The sequence below is a fragment of the Anomaloglossus baeobatrachus genome (assembly GCF_048569485.1).
Source record: "Anomaloglossus baeobatrachus isolate aAnoBae1 chromosome 5 unlocalized genomic scaffold, aAnoBae1.hap1 SUPER_5_unloc_2, whole genome shotgun sequence".
Lineage (NCBI taxonomy): Eukaryota > Metazoa > Chordata > Amphibia > Anura > Aromobatidae > Anomaloglossus > Anomaloglossus baeobatrachus.
The window spans coordinates 1,283,777-1,306,258 of NW_027441795.1; the positions used below are offsets into that span (position 1 = coordinate 1,283,777).

Genomic DNA, 22,482 nt, shown 5'->3' on the forward strand with positions numbered 1-22,482 from the left:
GGAGGTTAGCCACAGGTTTTGCTGGTGACTGGGCCTCGGCCGACTGCACCGCAGGCCCTTCCTCCAACCAACCTCTCCAGAGGCGTTACAGTCCTGGTGGTGGAGTAACAAGAAGGTAGATGGGGGTTTATGTTCAAGGCACAAGAACATTTTTGGGTGGCCTCTTCCATTCCAGAGGCCATGGTCCATCATAACATTAAAACAGGGAAGGCAGGTTTTTAACTGGAGAATTGGTAGCCGGAATCCACTACCTTACTCTTTTTCAAACAAATCAGGTAAAGTACACGGTTGATTAGTATTTAATTATATACACATTGCTATATACAAGCTCCACTCATTCCCTGTATCTGATAAAGATATATAAATATATGAAAATATTTGAAAATCCCTTTTATATATGAGGTTAGCCAGGTTGATTGTTTCTGTGGAACAAAATAGCTATGGACTAATCTTTCCCCAAGAGATTTTAATTTTTTAAAAGTAAAGAGGGGATGTGGACCCATCGATCCACCGATATCACCATCTATCTGTAACACCAGCCAGTGTTTCTGGAAAATTGAATGAATGTGAGACAAAGAATTACAGATGTGGTAATGAACATGTGATCAACCGGACATCAAAAGTCGATTCCTATCTTTCTTTTTGGCTTCCTTGAAGGCCACCTTAAGGATATTATCAAGATACCCTCTTTCTCTAAATTGAGAGCCCAAATCTGCAGCCGCAGCCAATAAATATATATTTTTGAAAGAAAAGCACATTTTTTTTCAATGAAGCTAGCATTAAATTAAACAGAAATACACTCTCTATGCATTGTTAATGTGGTGAATGACTATTCTAGCTGCAAATGTCTGGTTTTTAATGCAATATCTACATAGTGTATAGAGGCCCATTTCCAACAACCACCACTTCAGTGTTTTAATGGTACATTGTGTTTGCTAACTGTGTTAGAAGACTAATGGATGTTTAGAAATCCCTTGAAAACCCTTGTGCAAGTATGTTAATACAGCTGAAAACTGTTTTGCTGATTAAAGAAGCTATAAAACTGACCTTCCTTTGTGATAGTTGAGAATCTGGACCATTACATTTGTTGGTTGCATTAAACTCTCAAAATGGCCAGAAAAAGAGAACTTTCATGTGAAACTCGACAGTCTATTCTTGTTCTTAGAAATAAAGGATATTCCAAGCGAGAAATTGCCAAGAAACTGAAGATTTCCTACAATGGCGTGTACTACTCCCTTCAGAGGAGAGCAAAAAGTCTCTAACCAGAGTAGAAAGAGAAGTGGGAGGCCGCGCTGCACAACTGAACAACAACACATGTACATTAGAGTCTCTAGTTGGAGAAATCGACACCCCACAGGTCCTCAACTAGCAGCTTCATTAAATAGTACCCGCAAAACGCCAGTGTCAACATCTACAGTGCAGAGGCGACTCCAGGATGCTGGCCTTTAGGGCAGAGTGGCAAAGAAAAAGCCATATCTGAGACTAGCTAATAAAAGGAAAAGATTAATATGGGCAAAAGAACACAGACATTGGACAGAGGAAGATTGGAAAAAAGTGGTATAGACAGACAAATCGAAGTTTGAGGTGTTTGGATCACACAGAAGAACATTTGTAAGACGCAGAACAACTGAAAAGATGCTGGAAGAGTGCCTGACGCCATCTGTCAAGCATGGTGGAGGTAATGTGATGGGCTTGGGTTGCTTTGGTGCTGGAAAAGTGGGAAATTTGTACAAGGCAAAAGAGATTTTGAATAAAGGGGGCTTTACACGTAGTGACATCGCTAGCGATGTCGCTCGGGACAGCACCCGTCCCCGTTGTTTGTGCGTCACGGGAAAATCGCTGCCCGTGCGCACAATATCGCTAACACCCGTCACACGTACTTACCTTCCTAATTACCTTCCTAACCTCTTCCTTAAGGGGGAGGTTCGTGCGCCGTCACAACAACGTCACACAGAGGCCTACCAATAGAAGCGGAGACCAGCCGCATTAACGACACGCCCACCTCGTTGCCGGAGGTTGCAGGTAAGCTGTTGTTCGTCGTTCCCGGGTTGTCACACGTAGTGATGTGTGCTGCCTCAGGAATGACGAAAGAGCCTACGTCCACAACGACCAATGAGTTTTTGAAAATGAATGACGTGTCAACGATCAACGATTAGGTGAGTATATTTGATCGTTAACACTCGCTCGGAGCTGTTACACGCAACGACGTCGCTAACGACACCGGATGTGCGTCATGAAATCCATGACCCCGACTACATATCGTTAGATATGTCGTTGCGTGTAACGGGGCCTTAAGGGGGCATTACACGCAGCGACATCGCTAGCGATGTTGTTCGTGAAAGCACCTGCCCCCGTTGTTTGTGAGTCACGGGCAAATTGCTGCTCGTGGCGCACAATATCGCTGGGAGCAGTCATACATACTTACCTTTTTAGCGACATAGCTGTGACGCCGCACGAACCGCCCCCTTAGAAAAGAGGCTGTTCGCTGGCCGGGGAACAGCCTCTTTTCTAAGGGGGCGGTTCATGCGGCGTCACAGCGACGTCACACGGCAGGCATCCAATTGAAGCGGAGGGGCGGAGAACAGCCGCAGAAAGTCACGCCCACCTCGTTGCCGGAGGACACAGGTACGGTGTTGTTCGTCGTTCCTGGGGTGTCACACATAGCGATGTGTACTGCCTCGGGAACGATGAACAAACTGCGTCCTGCACGAGCAACGACATTTGGGAAATGGAAGACGTGTAAACAATCAACGATTTGGTATTTTACATCGTTAGCGGTCGCTCGTACGTGTCACACGCAACGACATCGCTAACGAGGCCGGATGTGCGTCATGAATTCCGTGACCCCAACGATATCTCGGTAGCGATGTAGTTGCGTGTAACGGGGCCTTTAAGGAAGGCTATCACTCCATTTTTCAACGCCATGCCATACCCTGTGGACTTGATTGGAGCCAATTTCATCCTACAACAGGACAATGACCAAAAGCACAGCTCCAAATTATGCATGAACTATTAAAGGAAGAGCAGGCAGCTGGTATTCTATCTGTAATGGAGTGGTCAGCCCAGCCACCAGATCTCAACCCCATTGAGCTGTTGTGGGAGCAGCTTGACCGTATGGTGCGCAAAAAGTGCCCATCAAGCCAATCCAACTTGTGGGGGAGGGGAGCATGGGGGGAAATATCTCCAGATTGTTTCCGCAAATTAACAGCTAGAATGCCAAAGGTCTGCAAAGCTGTAATCGCTGCAAAGGACAAGGAAAGTGTATGTATCCGCTCACCTGTGGTATGAAGGAGACCAATGCTTCCCAGACACGTGCAAGGATAAACCAGCTGGCAATCTTGTATGGAGACTTTTTCAAAAAAATCCATCCAGCACCGAATCCAGGAAATGTATTAAAAATTAATGACGTTTATTGAAACATATTAAAAAGTCCAAATAGGGTCCAGAGCAAAGAAACGGAGAGGACGCGTTTCGAACTGTATAGTTCTTAGTCTGTCTCTAACTAATGAATGAAATGGACTGATTAAAATAAGCTGAGAACCGGACATGAACAATGGTGGGCGGAGAGAAGGGGAGGAAGGAGCAGACAGAAAGTTAAGGAGAGAGGAAAGAAGAGGAAAAAAAAAAAAAAAATATCCTGTATACCGGGCACACTGCCTCATATATCCCTGCATACCGCCTCATATACCGTGTATACCGTCTCATATATCTTGTATACCGTGTATACTGCCTCAAATATCCCTATATACTACCTCATGTATCCCTGTATACTGCATAAAAAAAAAAAAAAAAAATATCCTGTATACCGGGCACACTGCCTCATATATCCCTGCATACCGCCTCATATACCGTGTATACCGTCTCATATATCTTGTATACCGTGTATACTGCCTCAAATATCCCTATATACTACCTCATGTATCCCTGTATACTGCATAAAAAAAAAAAAAAAAAAATCCTGTATACCGGGCACACTGCCTCATATATCCCTGCATACCGCCTCATATACCGTGTATACCGTCTCATATATCTTGTAACCGTGTATAATGCCTCATGTATCCCTGTATACTGCAAAAAAAAAAAAAAAAAAAAGGGGTAGAATAGCAAAGTTGATATAAGAACAATATGAAATAAATAATAAGGCCGATTAAGGCCATAGGATCATTTTTATACAGTCAATATGTCAAAAACAAATCATTTTTAAGGTTCATAGGATCATTTTTATACAATCAATATGTCAAAAACAAATCATTTTTAAGGTTCATGCCGAAAGGTGATCTAGTGCCCATTAGAAAGATCAATTTGGTCTCCCTCCGTAACAATAAATCTTTCAAGTTACCTCCTCTTTTAGGTAATCTAACCTTTTCCAAGGCGACTACTTGCATAGTATCTGTATTCCCCGCATGTTTTAGCATAAAATGTTGGGAGGCACCTGACAGATTTCTTGTTGTTACATGGCTTGCATCGTACACGTGTTCCGAGATTCTCTTTCTCAAGGGGCGTGTAGTACTGCCAATATATTGAATACAACATTTAGTGCAAGATATGCAATAAATTACATGGTCAGTATCACAATTGATCATGTCCTTAATCAAAAAAGATTTACCATTAACATAGGAGGAGACCATTTTTGTACCCACCATAAATTTGCATAAACCGCATAATTTGCACCCACACCTATAGGAACCGCATGTGGGGAGCCAAGAACGGTGATCATTGCTATTAATAGCCTTATGGAATTTTCTATGATCACTGGGAGCCAATTGGTTGCCCAGGGTAACGTTTCTTTTAGGTACAAATTTTATTCCCTGATCCAGCACTTTTTTTTTTTTTTTTTTTTTTTTGCAGTATACAGGGATACATGAGGCATTATACACGGTTACAAGATATATGAGACGGTATACACGGTATATGAGGCGGTATGCAGGGATATATGAGGCAGTGTGCCCGGTATACAGGATTTTTTTTTTTTTTTTTTTTTTATGCAGTATACAGGGATACATGAGGTAGTATATAGGGATATTTGAGGCAGTATACACGGTATACAAGATATATGAGACGGTATACACGGTATATGAGGCGGTATGCAGGGATATATGAGGCAGTGTGCCCGGTATACAGGATATTTTTTTTTTTTTTTTTTTTCCTCTTCTTTCCTCTCTCCTTAACTTTCTGTCTGCTCCTTCCTCCCCTTCTCTCCGCCCACCATTGTTCATGTCCGGTTCTCAGCTTATTTTAATCAGTCCATTTCATTCATTAGTTAGAGACAGACTAAGAACTATACAGTTCGAAACGCGTCCTCTCCGTTTCTTTGCTCTGGACCCTATTTGGACTTTTTAATATGTTTCAATAAACGTCATTAATTTTTAATACATTTCCTGGATTCGGTGCTGGATTTTTTTGAAAAAATCGCTGCAAAGGAGTATTCTGTGACGAACGCAAAGTTTGAAGGAGAAAATTACTATTTAAAGTAAAAATCATTATTTCTCACCTCGTCAATATCTGGACTATATTTTCTATTCATTATGCAACTCATTTGATAAATAAAAGTATGATTTTTCATGGAAAAGACAAAATTGTCTGGGTGACCCCAAACTTTTGAACTGTAGCGTAAGTGTGTATATATATATATGTAAACATTGGAAAAAGTAAAAAAAATCTCCAGCGGATTCACAGCCGTCTTTAAAATCCAAATCTGTATTCAAATGGTTAAAAGTCCATGACTAGGGTGCATCGAATCCGCCAAAATATTGGACCGGAGGATCACTGCCAGATTGGGAAAAAAATCCAGATTCGCTCCGGATTCCGGTGCCCATATAAGTCTATGGGGAGCAGAATCCAGAGATTAAAAATGTTTGTTGAGGGAATGGGGGGTAGGAGTGCTCGCGATATACACACCCGAGGCTGTGTCATGGCAGCAAACTCCTTCCAGGTCACCCTTTTCCCTTCCGGAGCCAACAATTCAATATTCATTGTTTTGCCTGCCCACCAGCGTGTGTAATTGGTTGCAGTTAGACGTGCCCTCACCCTGAGTGGCAGCGTGCCAGCTGACTGCAACCAATCACAGGCGGCAGGACGGCCGGTGGGCGAGGAAAGCAGTGCAAGTGTCTGCGGGTCAGTATGGTGAAGTGCATGTGTTTCAGAAACACATAGCATGTAATATAATGTTGAAATGTCATTTTAAAGGGATGATGTGGTGACTCCTGGTGCACAATGTATACAGGATTGTGATATATTGGATAAAAAAGATGCATTATTATATTTTGAGGAACAACAAGCGATTCTTGATTTGAGATTGTTTGATAATTATTCCGTTAACATGGTGCAGAGTTCTAACTTATTTTCCACATCCAATAAGGATTGTTATCCATTAAATTCTAGACCGGTGGTATTAGAAGCTTTCAGGATGCTATTGAAAAAGAACTTTTGAAATTAAGTAAAAATATTGTTAACAAAAATTCCAATCTGACATTCCAGGAAACATGCGCCCTGAAAGAATTGACAGATAACAGAGATTTGTTGGTAAAAAAGCGGATAAAGGTGGGGCTATAGTCCTGATGGATGCGGGATTATATCAGAAATTACATCTGTTGGGTTCGGAAAATAAAGATGTGTGCAGTGAGTTACCACAAAACCCCACAGAGATCTATAATGCAGAGATGTTGAGTCTATTGGAAATAGGATTCAATTCCGTATAACATGAAAATTAAAAGGATAGGACGTTATATTGGCAATATGGTTTAATGTGTCACTGAAAATGAAGCGACACATTTTTTTGAATACCTAAATGATAATGACTACAATTTAACATTCACTTGTAGCTATGAAAATCGGAGGGTTAACTTCTTGGATGTGACTTTAATTGATAATTCTATAATAGGAAAAGTAGAAGTAGAACCTTCTAGAAAGGATACAGCCTCTAATAGTATCCTCAGAGTCACATCATGTCACCCACCACATGTGGTGAAAAATCTCCCTGTAGGGGAACTAATGAGGATTCAACGTCACAGTTCCCAAGAACAGGTTTTTCTGAGGGAAACTGATAATACTTGTATAAGATTGAAGGCTCGAGGCTATCCTGATTGGAGTTTGGATAGCGCCCAGAAAGTTGCAAAGAATAAAGATCGGAATTTATTGTTAAAAAATTAAACGGATAGGGTTAATAATAATAACAAGAATAGGGAATCTATAAATTTGCCACTAAGTATAGTCCCCAGTTTAAAAAGATCACATCTAATAATAAAGTTTTTACCTCTATTGGAACAAGATATTGAGGTAAAAAATATCCTTAAAAACAGACAAAATATGTATCTAAAAGAGCATCTACAATTGGAGATTTTTTTATCCCCCAGTCTATTCCTTGGTAAGACTGATTCTTCCACACAAAATTGGTTAAAATTATCCGGATTTTATAAATGTGGCGCTAATGTTTGTAAGTGTTGCAAATTTGTCAGTAAAGATAAAAAATGTTCTTCCAATTTCAATAAAAGGGAGTATATGATAAAAGATTTTATAAATTGCAACGCGGAAAACGTGATTTATTTGATAGGATGTCGTGAATGTGATCTTCAATACGTCGGCTGCACGATGGGACCGATAAAAAACACATCAGAAAACACATTTCAGATGCATTAAATCTCCCTATAGCAGGTGCTTCAGTGGTTTCACGAAATTTTGCACATAACTACAAAGGAGATCTGAGCAGTTTTTTATTTAAAGGGATAGAAAAAGTTTATAAACTTTTGAGAGGAGAGGATCTCCCTAAAAAGGTTTTGGCTCGGGGAAGTAAATGGATATTTTTGTTAGAAACTCGCATTCCTAATGGTTTAAACAGCAGTTTGGATCTGATAACACAGTATTAATGTATGTTGTGAAATTGTTGTGCATGTTTTCTTCTTGCTAATATCATGTACTATGTTTTTGGTAATAATTGGTAGCTTTGATTCTAACAGAACTAGTGTTATTATTATTATTTATTATTATAGCGCCATTTATTCCATGGCGCTTTACAAGTGAAAGAGGGTATACGTACAACAATCATTAACAGTACAAAACAGACTGGTATAGGAGGAGAGAGGACCCTGTCCACGAGGACTCACAGTCTACAGGAGGAGAGAGGACCCTGCCCGCGAGGGCTCACAGTCTACAGGAGGAGAGAGGACCCTGCCCGCGAGGGCTCACAGTCTACAGGAGGAGAGAGGACCCTGCCCGCGAGGGCTCACAGTCTACAGGAGGAGAGAGGACCCTGCCCGCGAGGGCTCACAGTCTACAGGGAATGGGAGATGGTACAATAGTGTTTCACATTTTACTGCTGGAATCTTAATGGTTTTGACTATTTTTAGTGTATGTGGGTTTAATGCCCTTTTTCAAACTTTTTTTTCCTTTTAATTGGAGACACACACGTGTTTAATTAGTGGGAGGTTTCCTCCTTCTGTTCAAAATAGTCTATTCTAATGGAGCAGTAGTGGACCTGGATGAAGGCAGAGGCAGTTTTGTGCCAAAACATCTAGTCCCTATGTGAACTCACTGCTATATGTGGACAAGTGAATGTCTCATGGACTTTTAACCATCTGAATAAAGATTTGGATTTTAAAGACGGACGTGGATTTGTGATCGTGCTGGAGAATTTTTTCCTGTTTCCAATTATATATAATTTATATATACACACACACATATACACAGGTGTGTATGCATCTATTTTTTCTATAACATTAATGTAGGGAATTCTTTTTTTCTTCATCCTCTTTTCCTTTTTTTTTAAATTTTTTGAACATTTTTCTTTCAAAACTTTTTTTCTTTCGCAATAAAACTCTCAAATATTTTTGGGAAATATATTAGTACATACAATCTTATATCACTGTACAAAAAAAACCACTGTAAAATATCTTTTTTGAAAAATACATTTAAATAAAAATATATTATTTAAAAAAATACATATTAGTTCAAATAAATATATATTAGCTCATTAAAAAAATCCATACTAATTTATATCATTCTACAGTACTTTTCAATAAAGAATCTTTTTAATAGATCTTCCTCAATAGCTGACTCTAAGGCTATGTGCGCACTTTCAGTTTTCACCTGCGTTTCAGGTGCGTTTAGGATCAGTTTTGAACTGCAGCGTTTTTGTGCCCAAATGCATGCGTTTTGGTTTTCCATTAAAGACAATGAGAATTCATGATTTATTGTCCGCACTTTGCGTTTCCAAACGCATCTCAAAATTTGCATAAGTTTGGTCAAAAACTATGCGTTCAGAAAAGGACCCTGTCAATTGTTTTTGCCATTTGTGGTGCGCTTTGTTAACATTGTAGTCAATGAGAAGTAGCAAAAAGCAAGAAATATCCAAATTCCTGCGTTTTACCTGCTTTTTCATTGCAGAAAACATGCGTTTTGGACTACCAAAACGCATGCTTTTTGAACATCGAAATAATGATTTGATATGTCCCTTTACACACACACTTAATCCAACAATTAAATTTAAGAATAATATGCATTTATTGCTATTTTACCGATAAAATGTATATTAACGCTATAATTTTATTAAATATATCTTTTTCCATTATTTTTCCCATTAATATAGATTTGTCCCTTTTTTTTCTCTTTTTTCATTCTGTTTGACTATTTAATCTTTATTTAGCAGTGTCTTGATGTTCAAAACGCATCTGTGAAAACGCATGTGAAAACGCATGGAAAAAGCGCTAAAAACGCATCTAAAACGCGGTAAATACGCATGCGTTTTCTGTGCTAAATTTCTGGAAAAGGCAACTTTGGCTAAATCAATTAAGGCTAAAACGTGCGTTTACAACTGCATGTAGGACGACGGAAAGTGCGCACATAGCCTTAATTCTCCGCCCATATATATCCTTTACCTTTCATTCCACTAATCAGGCCTACCAGTTTGTCCCAATATATTTATATCTATTTGCTTTTTATTCTTTAACTTCGCTCTCTCCTCAAAGTCTATTCATATATCCACCAGCTACTTTACTCTGCCCTTCCCTACCCTGATCACTACCTCTACCTGTCCTACATAACCGATAGTGCTGCATATATTCATGTACTTTGAGACACTCCCAGCTTGTCAAACACATTCGAGCACACACGCTGCCATTCCCATTACTACCAGGCTGCCACAACATGTCTCACAATACATAAACGTCTACTATATTAGCACATCACTGATGTTCCAAATGCGCATGCGCCGCCATCTACATTTCCACCAGGATGCTCTAGTACACCATTACCATAAATTCACCACAATGCGCATGCGCTGGCCATCCAGACGCTCTCCAGTGCGCAGGCGCGGACTCTGGTCAGTACACCAACACACGTCATCTCCCTGCAGTGTGAGAGACGGCGAATACGCACGTGCCGGTCACCCAGGCGCTCTCTAGTGTGCAGGCGCCATTGTCCCATGTTACACTGAGACATGTCACAACCATGTAATACAAAAGATGACCCGTGCACAGGCACCGGGGCTATTTAAAGCCCACGCACTCAGACCAGGCTACATCCAGGATAGTACAGACACAGGAGTGCTCATCACACAAAGGCAATCTACAGTTATCCATATACTATATCCTTTTTCTCCCTCTTCCTTATATGAGATAACTTACATTTCCTGACTTAGCTTTCATTTAACATTTCAGGAACCCCCATTACCGAAAACCCCTCACATTTCCAGGAGATCAGCATTAACAGGTAGTACATAACTGCCTTACATAGGCTATCATCACTACTTTTTCCTCTACCCTCATCCTCCTTCCTAACCTATTTAAACCTAATGCAACTTGTATGTATGTTTACTAATATTACTAACAGTTTCATGTGCAAAATTTGATAGATTGTTATACTGCCATATGTACATCTCGTATTATTTATACTAAGTGTAAATGTTCAATATAATATTCAATGTATATTAGGTTTCCAGATTGGGAGATTATTCTCATAATTTTGAAAAATGCTGATCCAGAATGTTTACCCTAAGAATATACTGTATTTATTATATATATCTGTAAATATGTATTTAGACACTGTTTATATTTCTTTTCCGAGCGACCTCGTGAACACGGCTCCTTGTGCCGAAATGTAGGAATTGATCGTGTTAAAATTTATGATTTCGCCTACATAAATATAATTCTTTTACTTGCAAAGCAAAGACAAAGTGTGTGCAGTGTATTACTATGGACTGAGCACAATATCTAATTCACGGAGAATGTCTGGTGAGATTTCTGGACTTTATAAATTGCCGTTATCCAAATATGTGGAAAATTATACATTTAGCCTGGGACAACTCAAAGTCCCATGGCTTCCGGTACCACCTATATGCCGATGACACCTAGATCTACCTCTCTGGTCCAGCTGTCATATCTCTGTTGTCCAGAATACCAGGGTGTCTATCGGCTATATCTTCCTTCTTTTCCTCTCGCTTCCTAAAGCTCAATGTGGCCAAAACTGAACTAATGATATTTCCTCCATCTCACCTACACTCTCTACTTGATCTATCTAGTACAATAAATAACATCATGCTCTCCCCAGTATCCAAAGTTCGGTGCCTTGGAGTAATCTTTAACTCTGCCTTGTCCTTCAAAACACACATACAATCCCTCACCACCTCCTGCCATCTGAAACTCAAAAACATTTCTAGAATCCGTCCCTTCCTCAATTCCCAATCTACAAAAATGCTAGTGCATGCCCTCATAATCTCCCGCCTGGATTACTGCAATATCCTCCTCCGTGGCCTCCCTGTTTACCATCTTGCCCCTCTCCAGGAATCTTTAATTCTGATGCCCGACTGCTCTCTCTCTCTCAATACCACCCCACTTCTCCCCTCTGTAAATCCCTCCATTGGCTCCCAATCTTCCACCGTATCCAATTCAAACTACTAACACTGACCTGCAAAGCCATCCATAATCTGTCTCCGCCGTATATCTCTGAACTAATCTCTGCTACACTTGCAAGCTTCAAACGGAACATGAAAACTTATCTGTTCAGGAATGCCTATAATCTCCAATGACCCCACTACTTCACCACCACCACAGCTACTGCCTCACCATCATGTGGAGCCGCCACCTCACAAACGTGTGGAGCTGACGCCTCACCACCGTGCGGAGCCGCCGCTGCCCAACCAACACCCCATCTATTGTCTCCTCCCCAAAATCCTATAGAATGTAAGCTCACAAGGGCAGGGTCCTCTTCCCTCTGTACCAGTCTTTCTATTGTAGCTTGGATATGTATTCTGTATGTAACCCCTTCTCATGTACAGCACCATGGAATCAATGGGGCTCTATAAATAAATAATAATAATTATCCTCTTGTTATTATGCTTAAATGGGAAAGGGATATTGGGCCTTTACTGACAATCAATGGACAAGGATCCTTGAAGTGGTCAGATCTATATCCCTAGTGGACATTGTAGACTGTCAGATCTATAAATCATCCATAGGGGATATATGACCCCTCTGTTCCTCCACAAGGTCGGCATACGTACAGAGGCAAAATGTGGGAAGTGCTGAGCGGAAGTTGCGGATCTTATACACAGGCTGTGGATTATAAATACTTTATTGGAGTAAAGTTATTACAATTGTAAAATCATATTCTGCAGGTTTGGTCGGAGACACCAAGGATTTACATAAAGGCATATAGAAGAGCTGACACTAAACACGCGTGGGAAAACTGCGGTAGGACGATTATTGATTCTTCCATATAAATTGATAACATTTAGATGGATTCAGATGACCCTCCGACGAAACGGGATTAACAAAGTCAGTGAGAAATTGCAGTAATAATAGTATTGTATCTAAGATATGTAATGCCGTAATGAGGGAACAGGTCGATGTAAATAGTAATTTGTAATATGAACATGTTTATTGTAGTATAGAGAAGTTACAGACATTGTTCAGATATGGAGAATGTGCACTGAAATTAAAGGGTGCTTTACATGCTGTGACATCGCTAGCATTTGCTGGCGATGTCGAGCGCGATAGCACCAGCCCCCGTCGTACGGCCGATATGTGATCACTGCCGTAGCGAACATTATCGCTACGGCAGCGTCACACGCACATACCTGTGCAGCGACGTCGCTGTAACCGCCGAACAATCCCTCCTTCAAGGGGGAGGTGCGTTCGGCGTCACAGTGAAGTCACCGCGACGTCACTAAGCGGCCATCCTATCGAAGCGGAGGGGCGGAGATGAGCGGGACGTAACATCCTGCCCACCTCCTTCCTTCCGCATTGCCAGTGGATGGAGGTAAGGAGATGTTCGTCACTCCTGCGGTGTCACACGTAGCGATGTGTGATGCCGCAGGAACGAGGGACAACATCGCTACTAAGCAGACAACGATAGTTGGTTTTTGGACGACCTCTCCAAAACCAACAATTTTTGTTTGTTTTGCGATCGTTTAAGGTCGCTCGTACGTGTCACACGCTGCGATGTCGCTAACGACGCCGGATGTGCATCGCAAAGACGGTGACCTCGACGATAAATCGTTAGCGATATCGCAGCGTGTAGAGCACCCGTAACTGTAATGAATGGCAGATCGCTGAGATTGGGAGTTAGGAAGAAGAGGGAGGAGGAAGGTTGGGTATTTTGGGGGGAGGTTTGCAATATTCTTCTCCATATAGTGAATATATAAATATATAACAATGTGAAATGATAAATGCACATGGAATATTGCTCTTTATTTGATTTTTAGAAAACAGATGTCTATTAGTAACTGTATATATTATAATTCTAATGTAACTTCTAACAAGCTTTCCATTTTTTCTTTACTTTTACTGTCTCTTTTTTGTTTTCTTGTTCAGTTTGTCATATTTATAGTTTCTTCCCATGTGATTTTTTTTCAATATATATTTAAATTTTTCACATAACAACAATCAATACATATCACAATAGGTGTAACACTACGATAGTATTAACAGCCACAACAAAGCAACATATGGTATAAGGAAAAAGAAAAAAAAAATAAAAAGCGAGGGGGGAGGGGAAGAACACCAATCTGGTCAATTCTATACATAGGAATTAATAATCCAAATACATATAGATCAACACCCCATAAGACAAATAGAATATGAAGAAAATGCCCAAATGCCCCAATTTCTCTGAATTTGTTTTCTCTTCTCTATATTATGGACAAGTGTAAATTCATAATGAAAATGATGATTAATTTTCCAGACAAGCTCCTCAACCGGGGAACTGAAGGGAGTTTCCACTTTATAGCCTGACATCGTCTGGCCGAGGTAAGTATATCAGCAATAACAGGTTTCACATTTTCAGGGAAGTTATCAAGTCCTATATTCAAGATTGCCAGTGCAGCTTCCATAATTACACTAAGACCAGTTACAGATGAAATTAGATAAATCACCTGCTCCCAAACCCAAAATATCATAGCTTTAGGATAGGACCACCATATATACCCCAGCGTGCCTTTCGGAAGACAGCCTTTCCAACAGAAAGGGGAATAATCAGGGAACATGTGAGCCAATTTGCCTGGAAACAGATACCACCTTGTATATTTTATATAATTTGTCCCAGGTGATTTATACAAGCTGAGGTCCTATAAGTCCATTCCGAGACGGCCACCATTGTTGAGGGCAGAATGTAAAAGATAGCTCTTGCTCCCATTTTATCACGTATGACAACTTCAGATTTTCCAACAGGGAGTTTAAAAAAACTATATAAAATTGAGACCCCTTTAATATTATATTCCCTTTTTGAAAAAGTCTATATAGAGAAAGAGGAGGTGAATTGTACCCAATGTCAGATTCTGTACTAAGGAGATGTCTCACTTGGAGGTATTGATAAAGACAGCTTCAAAGTGATCAAACTTTCTCAACCATCTACAAAATAGGACATTAACTGAGAATCTCTATAAATAGTCGCCAATTTAGAAATGCCGCTCTCTTCCCAATTAGCAAGACTTAAATAAGGGATATGGGTTTCTAAGGATCTAATACAAAATATCGAATAAAAGAATAGAGAGAATCACTTCACCCCACCTCCTTCACCTACACAAGAGAAGAGTTAGTAGGGAGGTAAAAAAAACTTGCATTAAATGGTTTAATTAACACTACTTCCAAAAGGCTTTTAGTAGCCCATGTAAATTTCTCTTAGTGGGCAACAAATTATAATTTGCAAGTAAAAGATTTATCTTTTTCTAGGTATGATAATGGCTTCAACCTTTGTGAGTTTTGTGATGTTCAAAAATAAAATAATTTATGTGTTAAATATTTCCCTCATTCTAAACATGTCAAGGGTTTCTCCCCTGTGTGAATTCTTTTGTGCTTTCCAAGACTTGATTTTCGGTTAAAACGTATCCCACATTCTGGACATGAATATGGCTTCTCACCCGTGTGAGTTCTCTGATGTGTAACAAAATGCAATTTATGTGTAAAACATTTCCCACATTCTGAACATGAAAAAGGCTTCTCCCCTGTGTGAATTCTCTGATGTGAAATAAGATGTACTTTTCGCTTAAAAAATCTCCCACATTCTGAACATGAAAAAGGCTTCTCATTTGTGTGAGTTCTCTGGTGTATAACAAGAGTTGATTTCTGTGCAAAACATTTCCCACATTCTAAACATGAAAAAGGCTTCTCGCCTGTGTGAGTTCTCCGATGTGTAGCAAGACTTGAATTTTGGGTAAAACATTTCCCACATTCTGGACATGAATATGGCTTCTCACCCGTGTGAGTCCTCTGATGTGTAACAAAATGCAATTTATGTGCAAAACATTTCCCACATTCTGAACATGAAAAAGGCTTCTCTCCTGTGTGTGTTCTTTGATGTGAAACAAGATGTAATTTTCGGTTAAAAAATCTCCTACATTCTGAACATGAAAAAGGTTTTTCACCTGTGTGAATTCTGTGATGTGTAACAAGACTTGATTTTCGGCTAAAACATTTCCCACATTCTGTACATGAATAAGGTTTCTCACCTGTGTGAGTTCTCTGATGCTTAGCAAGATTTGTTTTCCAGTTAAAACATTTCCCACATTCTGAACATGAATAGGGTTTCTCACCTGTGTGAATTCTCTGATGTGTAACAAGATTTGTTTTCCAGTTAAAACATTTCCCACATTCTGAACATGAAAATGGCTTCTCCCCTGTGTGAGTTTTCTGGAAACTAACAGATTTTGAAGAAAATCTTTTCTCCCCTATGTGAACTTTTTTATTATTTTTTTTATTTTCTGAAGTTGAAAATGGTTTCTTTGCTGTAAGATCACTTTGATTTTTAATACTGCTTTTGTGACATTTATTTTTCTTAATAGTCTGTGATGATTCAGAATATAGGACTTGTTTAAAAGAATCAGATGATAGATTTTTGCTGTGAAGGGATGATGGCATATCTTGAATAGTGGCATTCACTTCAGTTATATCTTGTGTGATATCAAGGTCATCTGATTTTAAAATTGAAGATGTCAGTTGTGCCTCTGTTCTCCTGGTACAGTCATCTGCCAAGAATGAAAATTATTGATAATAATATATACAAATTTAAGGATATAAAATAGCTTGTAATGCCATTACCAGTGTCCCCGCAGCCTTTCCCCGTTTAAGGTCTCCTGGGAGTGCGCTTAGGGCACGCTTATATATTCTTAAAAGGGCCAAAGTGCCCTTACCCGGAAGTGCCTCACAACCTACAGCTGAGAGGCACTAGGTATTTAAGGCATCCTCACCCTATGGGAGGTGCCTGGGCAACGTGGTCTATCGTTAGAGACGTGTTGCTAGTTGTCAGTTCCTGTTCTGTTTTCTGAGTCTTATGCTGTGCGTGATAACAGATCTCTTTCCTGGTATATGCTGTGCCCACTATAGTTGCTACATCTATCTATACCAGCTATGCCTGCCATATCTACTGCACCTATTTTATTAGCCATATCCACTGCACCTGCCTACACCAGCCATCCTGTCTACACACGACCACATTAGTGACTGTCAGTATCCAATTGCCGACCCCAGGGGTCAACCATCAGAGTACCAAGTCTCACTGGCGTAACATCTGGCAGCTTCCTCCCAGCACAAGCCTTTCCTCACCATCAGAGGCTGAGCATGTGAACATTTAGTGAACATTGTAAATTAAAAACTTTGTGTAATTCCCCTAACTTTTTGCAATTTCACTGAACTTGGAATTTTTCTACCATTTTACAGTACACTAAATGATAAAATGAATAGTATAATTCAAAAGTACAACTCATCCTGCAAATATAATCCCTTATATGTCTATGTTGACTGAAAAGTTAAAAAAGTTATGCTTCTTGGAAAAAAAGAAAAATTGCCCAGGGGTGAAGAGGTTAAATTTTGGAAATTATGTGGGTGGGCTGCCTGGCCTCCATGTACCCACTGTACTACATCCTAACCAACCTCAAGCTTCCCCCCCCCCCCCATTCACCTTTTGTGTCTCCCCTATTTCCTCATAGACTGTAGCTTACAAGCAGGGCCCTCACTCCTCCTGATATCTTAATTTTGTATTGTCTCATATGGTCTGTAAATGTCCCCTCTGAATTGTAAAGCGCTGCAGAATATGTTGGCGCTATAGAAACGTATTATTATTATTATTATTATTACCTCGTAGGTTACAGTTACCCTTTACCCAACTTTGGATGAAAACGCCCCTATCAGCAGATTCATCAGAAGGAGAGAAGGAAGATCCATCAATAAGATGCCGAGATTCTAGGAAGATGGATTCATTGCTCTCAGTGGAGAAACAATACGACTCTTGTCAGGGGCGGACACAAACTGCAGGGGGCCCCTGTGCAAAAAATCTTTCTTGTCCCCCCCTTCACACTGTAACAAAATTATGTAAACATATAGACTGTATTGTTTATTACTAGTCTAGGACACAACTACCAAATCTAAACAATAAAGAAGCTCCATATTCACCATCTGAATATAACACAGACCAGTCCTGCCGCGCTACTATCTGCTGCAGCTTCAGCGCTGTCTCCAATTCTTCTAGTTACATTGGCTGGAGATGGCACAGCCGTATACTGTGTGTGTTTTGCAGCTTTTCAGTGGTATACAGCTCAAGAGTCTGAAGCCAGTGATTGTCTGCAGCGGTCACATGAGGCACCTGGGCTGTGATGTTTGCAGCCATTGTAAACAGAAGCATTATTATTATTATTATTATTATTTATTATTATAGCGCCATTTATTCCATGGCGCTTTACAAGTGAAAGAGGGTATACGTACAACAATCATTAACAGTACAAGACAGACTGGTATAGGAGGAGAGAGGACCCTGCCCGCGAGGGCTCACAGTCTACAGGGAATGGGTGATAGTACAATAGGTGAGGACAGAGCTGGTTGCGCAGTGGTCTACTGGGCTGAGGGCTATTGTAGGTTGTAGGCTTGTTGGAAGAGGTGGGTCTTGAGGTTCCTCTTGAAGCTTTCCACGGTAGTGGAGAGTCTGATGTGCTGAGGTAGAGCGTCAGGGAATGTAACACTAAAGCTGTCAGGTGCAACAAAGATAAGGATTTATAGTTTATTAAAGGGATTGTCCAGACACAAGGTCATTACCTGGAGGCCAGATTCTGTAAAAATTACAAAACAAATTGTGTTCCCCTGCAGTCACCCTCCTGGATCCAGCGCTGCCGTCCTGTGCTCTCTGCAAGCATTAATTATGTCACTGTTCTATCAGACATAGGACCACTGCCACTTTTGATGCCTGCAGTTAGAGTCACCTGACCGCTGCAGCCTATCACAAGCTGTAGCGGTCCTGTGTCTGGTAGAACAGTGACATAATTATATGTCACAGACCACAGGACGGCAGCGCTGGATCCAGGAGGGTGACTGCAGGTGTGAATAATTTAATTAGTTTTACAAAATTGAGCCCCTATTAGATCCTTTTGCCAGACAATGTCTTTACAGTACATGTATTATTTCACACAACTCCTTTATAGGGAACCCGAAAGCCGAGACCCATGACCCGTGGACAGCCTCTACCAGGCAGTGGCTGTATGATCACAGCCAGGTATGTGTGACCCTGATAGATGAGACCCATGAGCCGTGGCAGGCTGTACCAGGCAGTGGCTGTATGATCACAGCCAGGTATATGTGACCCTGACAACTGAGACCCATGAGCCGTGGACAGCCTCTACCAGGCAGTGGCTGTACGATCACAGCCAGGGGTGTGTGACCCTGATAGCTGATACCCATGAGCCGTGGCAGGCTGTACCAGGCAGTGGTTGTATGCTCACAGCCAGGTATATGTGACCCTGATAGCTGATACCCATGAGCAGTGGCAGCCTGTACCAGGCAGTGGCTGTATGATCACAGCCAGGTATATGTGACCCTGATAGCTGATACCCATGAGCAGTGGCAGCCTGTACCAGGCAGTGGCTGTATGATCACAGCCAGGTATATGTGACCCTGATAGCTGATACCCATGAGCCGTGGCAGCCTGTACCAGGCAGTGGCTGTATGATCACAGCCAGGTATATGTGACCCTGATAGCTGATACCCATGTGCCGTGGCAGGCTGTACCAGACAGTGGCTGTATGATCACAGCCAGGTATATGTGACCCTGATAGCTGATACCCATGAGCCGTGGCAGGCTGTACCAGGCAGTGGTTGTATGCTCACAGCCAGGTATATGTGACCCTGATAGCTGAGGCCCATGAGCCGTGGCAGGCTGTACCAGGCAGTGGCTGTATGATCACAGCCAGGTATATGTGACCCTGACAGATGAGACCCATGAGCCATGGGCAGCCTGTACCAGGCAAAGGCTGTATGATCACAGCCAGGTATATGTGACCCTAAAGTGCTGAGGAGATTCAGAGGAGAAAGAACACTTTAATAGATGTCTGGGACTGAGACGCATCAAATACTAGTCATATAGATGTGATGTCTGATACAAGCTGCTCAATCCATGGGTGACATGTATACGCTGGCTGGATCCTTTTAAGCAGCGCTCTATATGACATCAGAGAAACAGAGGAAATACAACAAAAAACAGCCGCACCATAGACATCATTACAGAAGCCCCCACTAACTTGTTTACTGATGGAATGTGTGCTTATGCACGTAGTGTCATAATATACTCACCTACCGCTGCTCTCTCTCCGGTGTCCAGCGCTGTTCTGCTCCTCTTCGTAGTGACGTCACCGCCGCTCTCTCTGGTATCCAGTGCTGTTCTGCTCCTCTTTTCAGTGACGTCACTGCTTACCCATATCTTTGGTGGCCAGCGCTGTTCTGCTCCTCTTCTCAGTGATGTCACCGCCGCTCTCTCTGGTGTCCAGTGCTGTTCTGCTCCTCTTCTCAGTAACATCACTGCTCTCCCGTATCTCTGGTGTCCAGTGCTGTTCTGCTCCTCTTCTCAGTGACATCACTGCTTTCCCATATCTCTGGTATCCAGCACTGTTGTGCTCCTCTTCTCAGTGAGATCACCGCTCTACTGTATCTGTGGTGTCCAGCGCTGTTCTGCTCCTCTTCTCAGTAATGTCACCACATTCCAGTATCTTAAGGTCACACTGTGCTCTGCTGGATCTAAAAGTTACTTACAAGTCTATGGAGCAACAGAAAGAGGCTCTATAGGCTTTAATTGTAAAAGACTTCTGGCTCAGAGTGTAGTGTGACCCGAGATACTGCACATACACACTCCATCAATAAAAAAAAGAGAGTAGCAGGCTTCCTTATATGTATGTATTCACCTATATGTGAACATGTGACTTCACCATATCGGCATGATTCACACTTGTAATGGAGCTGAAATAATATGAACATATCGGTGAATACGAAGATGATTATACACAGATAAATACACGTTCATCACACACACATATGTGCAGAGATACATAAACATGACACGTATATAAACATATTAGATAGATAGATAGATAGATAGATGATAGATAGCAACACATTACACTTGGACTCACCCTCTCTGTAAATGATTGCATATGGTAACCAGCACAGCTGGTTCTTCTCTCTGGAGCCTGCACTTCCATCTTCTCTTGTGGCGCAGCCTCCCCTCCTCCTGGGGCCCGACTGCCGTTTTCTCTTGAAATAATTTCAGTGCACAAGGAAGGGGGGCAACTCACCAACCATGAGGGGAGGCAGGTGCCTGGTCTGTTATATAGCGGCTTATCTGCTTTGCTGCAGATGTAGCTGGTGGGTGGAAACTCCTTTCTAGCTCTAAGCCACAGACATCCTCTGCTTGGCCGGCAGCTTTTGCAGAGGTGATGAATCCTCCCTCCTGCACGTCCCTAACAGGTGAGGGAAGGGGCCCATGTCACCTCAAGATAATCATATGCATTCAGCTGATCTGGGCTCCCTCCCGCTCAAGGCCCGATGTGGCTGCACCATGGTATGTCTGCCACTGAATCTTGTAGTTATGATACCTTTTAATCGTGAACAAAAATATAATAAATGATGTTACAAAGCAAGCTTTCCAGACTACTGAGGTCTCTTCATCAACTACAAGATTATTATTTTGTTTCTCCCACTGAGAGCAATCAATCTTTATTCACCTGGAGAACACGGCACCAAACTAAGAATCTAGGACGTCACCAGCATCATTACCCTCCGCTTTCTCTTAGGGGTCCACCATACAGATTAGATTCTTCTTCCCATGATTTTCTAAGTTGTCTGCACATTCTACATACGCTGTCATTTGGCTTTGTAGATTAGAGATCTGGGCAGCTAAGGGTTAACATCATTTAATTTCAAGGGATAGGGTGGATCCTTCCTGTAAGATCTGCCTGATACAGATCTCACTCCAACAGAAGGGCGTCCAATGCCCAAAATAATGGGGACAGTTTTGGGTGGAGGAGCATGTGGTGGTCTAGCAGCAGAATGGTGACCATTTGATATGGCCAGACTACAACCGTGATAAAGCAGCCACAGCCGGTGACTGAGAAGAATCTGTGACTTCTCTGCATTTAGTAGTCACTACTCACCTGGGCGGTTATCTGTAGGAATCTCCTCTTTACTCCGCTCATCACCCCTCACATATGTCTCTGTAGTATTATTATGGGGCAGATCTTCCCCCTGAAACAAATATTGTAAAAGTCACAGACAGATGGAGAAGTCCCATCTATGATCAGCTCTAATCCGGCCATCTCCACCGCTCTCATTACACAAGTATAACACATATAATACTGGAGGATAAAACAAGACTGAGCACAAGACCTTCACAGCCGTCTACACATCATAGGGAGATTTCATGGCACCTTCTCTCCATCTACCTGATGATCCTGAGGAACATCGGGATCTTCATGTTTACAGTCCTGTGGGAGAAGAGGACGGGGACATCTCTCTGGTGTTGTCCTCTTACTGGATAGAACTGGAGGAGACACATACAGGGACTGAATTCATTCCTTACATACAGATAATTATAGGCCGTGTGTATTTAGTCCTGTCTATTACCTGGTGATGTGAGGGGCTGGGGAACGTCCATCATGACGTCCTTGTACAGATCTTTGTGTCCTACTAAATACTCCCACTCCTCCATGGAGAAATAGACGGTGACGTCCTGACACCTTATAGGAAC

The 22,482-nt window shown here is 41.5% G+C and overlaps 1 pseudogene; it reads right to left on the reverse strand.

The window, feature by feature from the left end:
* LOC142258969 (uncharacterized) overlaps nt 1–22,482 on the reverse strand; it is a 48,512-nt pseudogene that overhangs the window by 25,410 nt on the left and 620 nt on the right.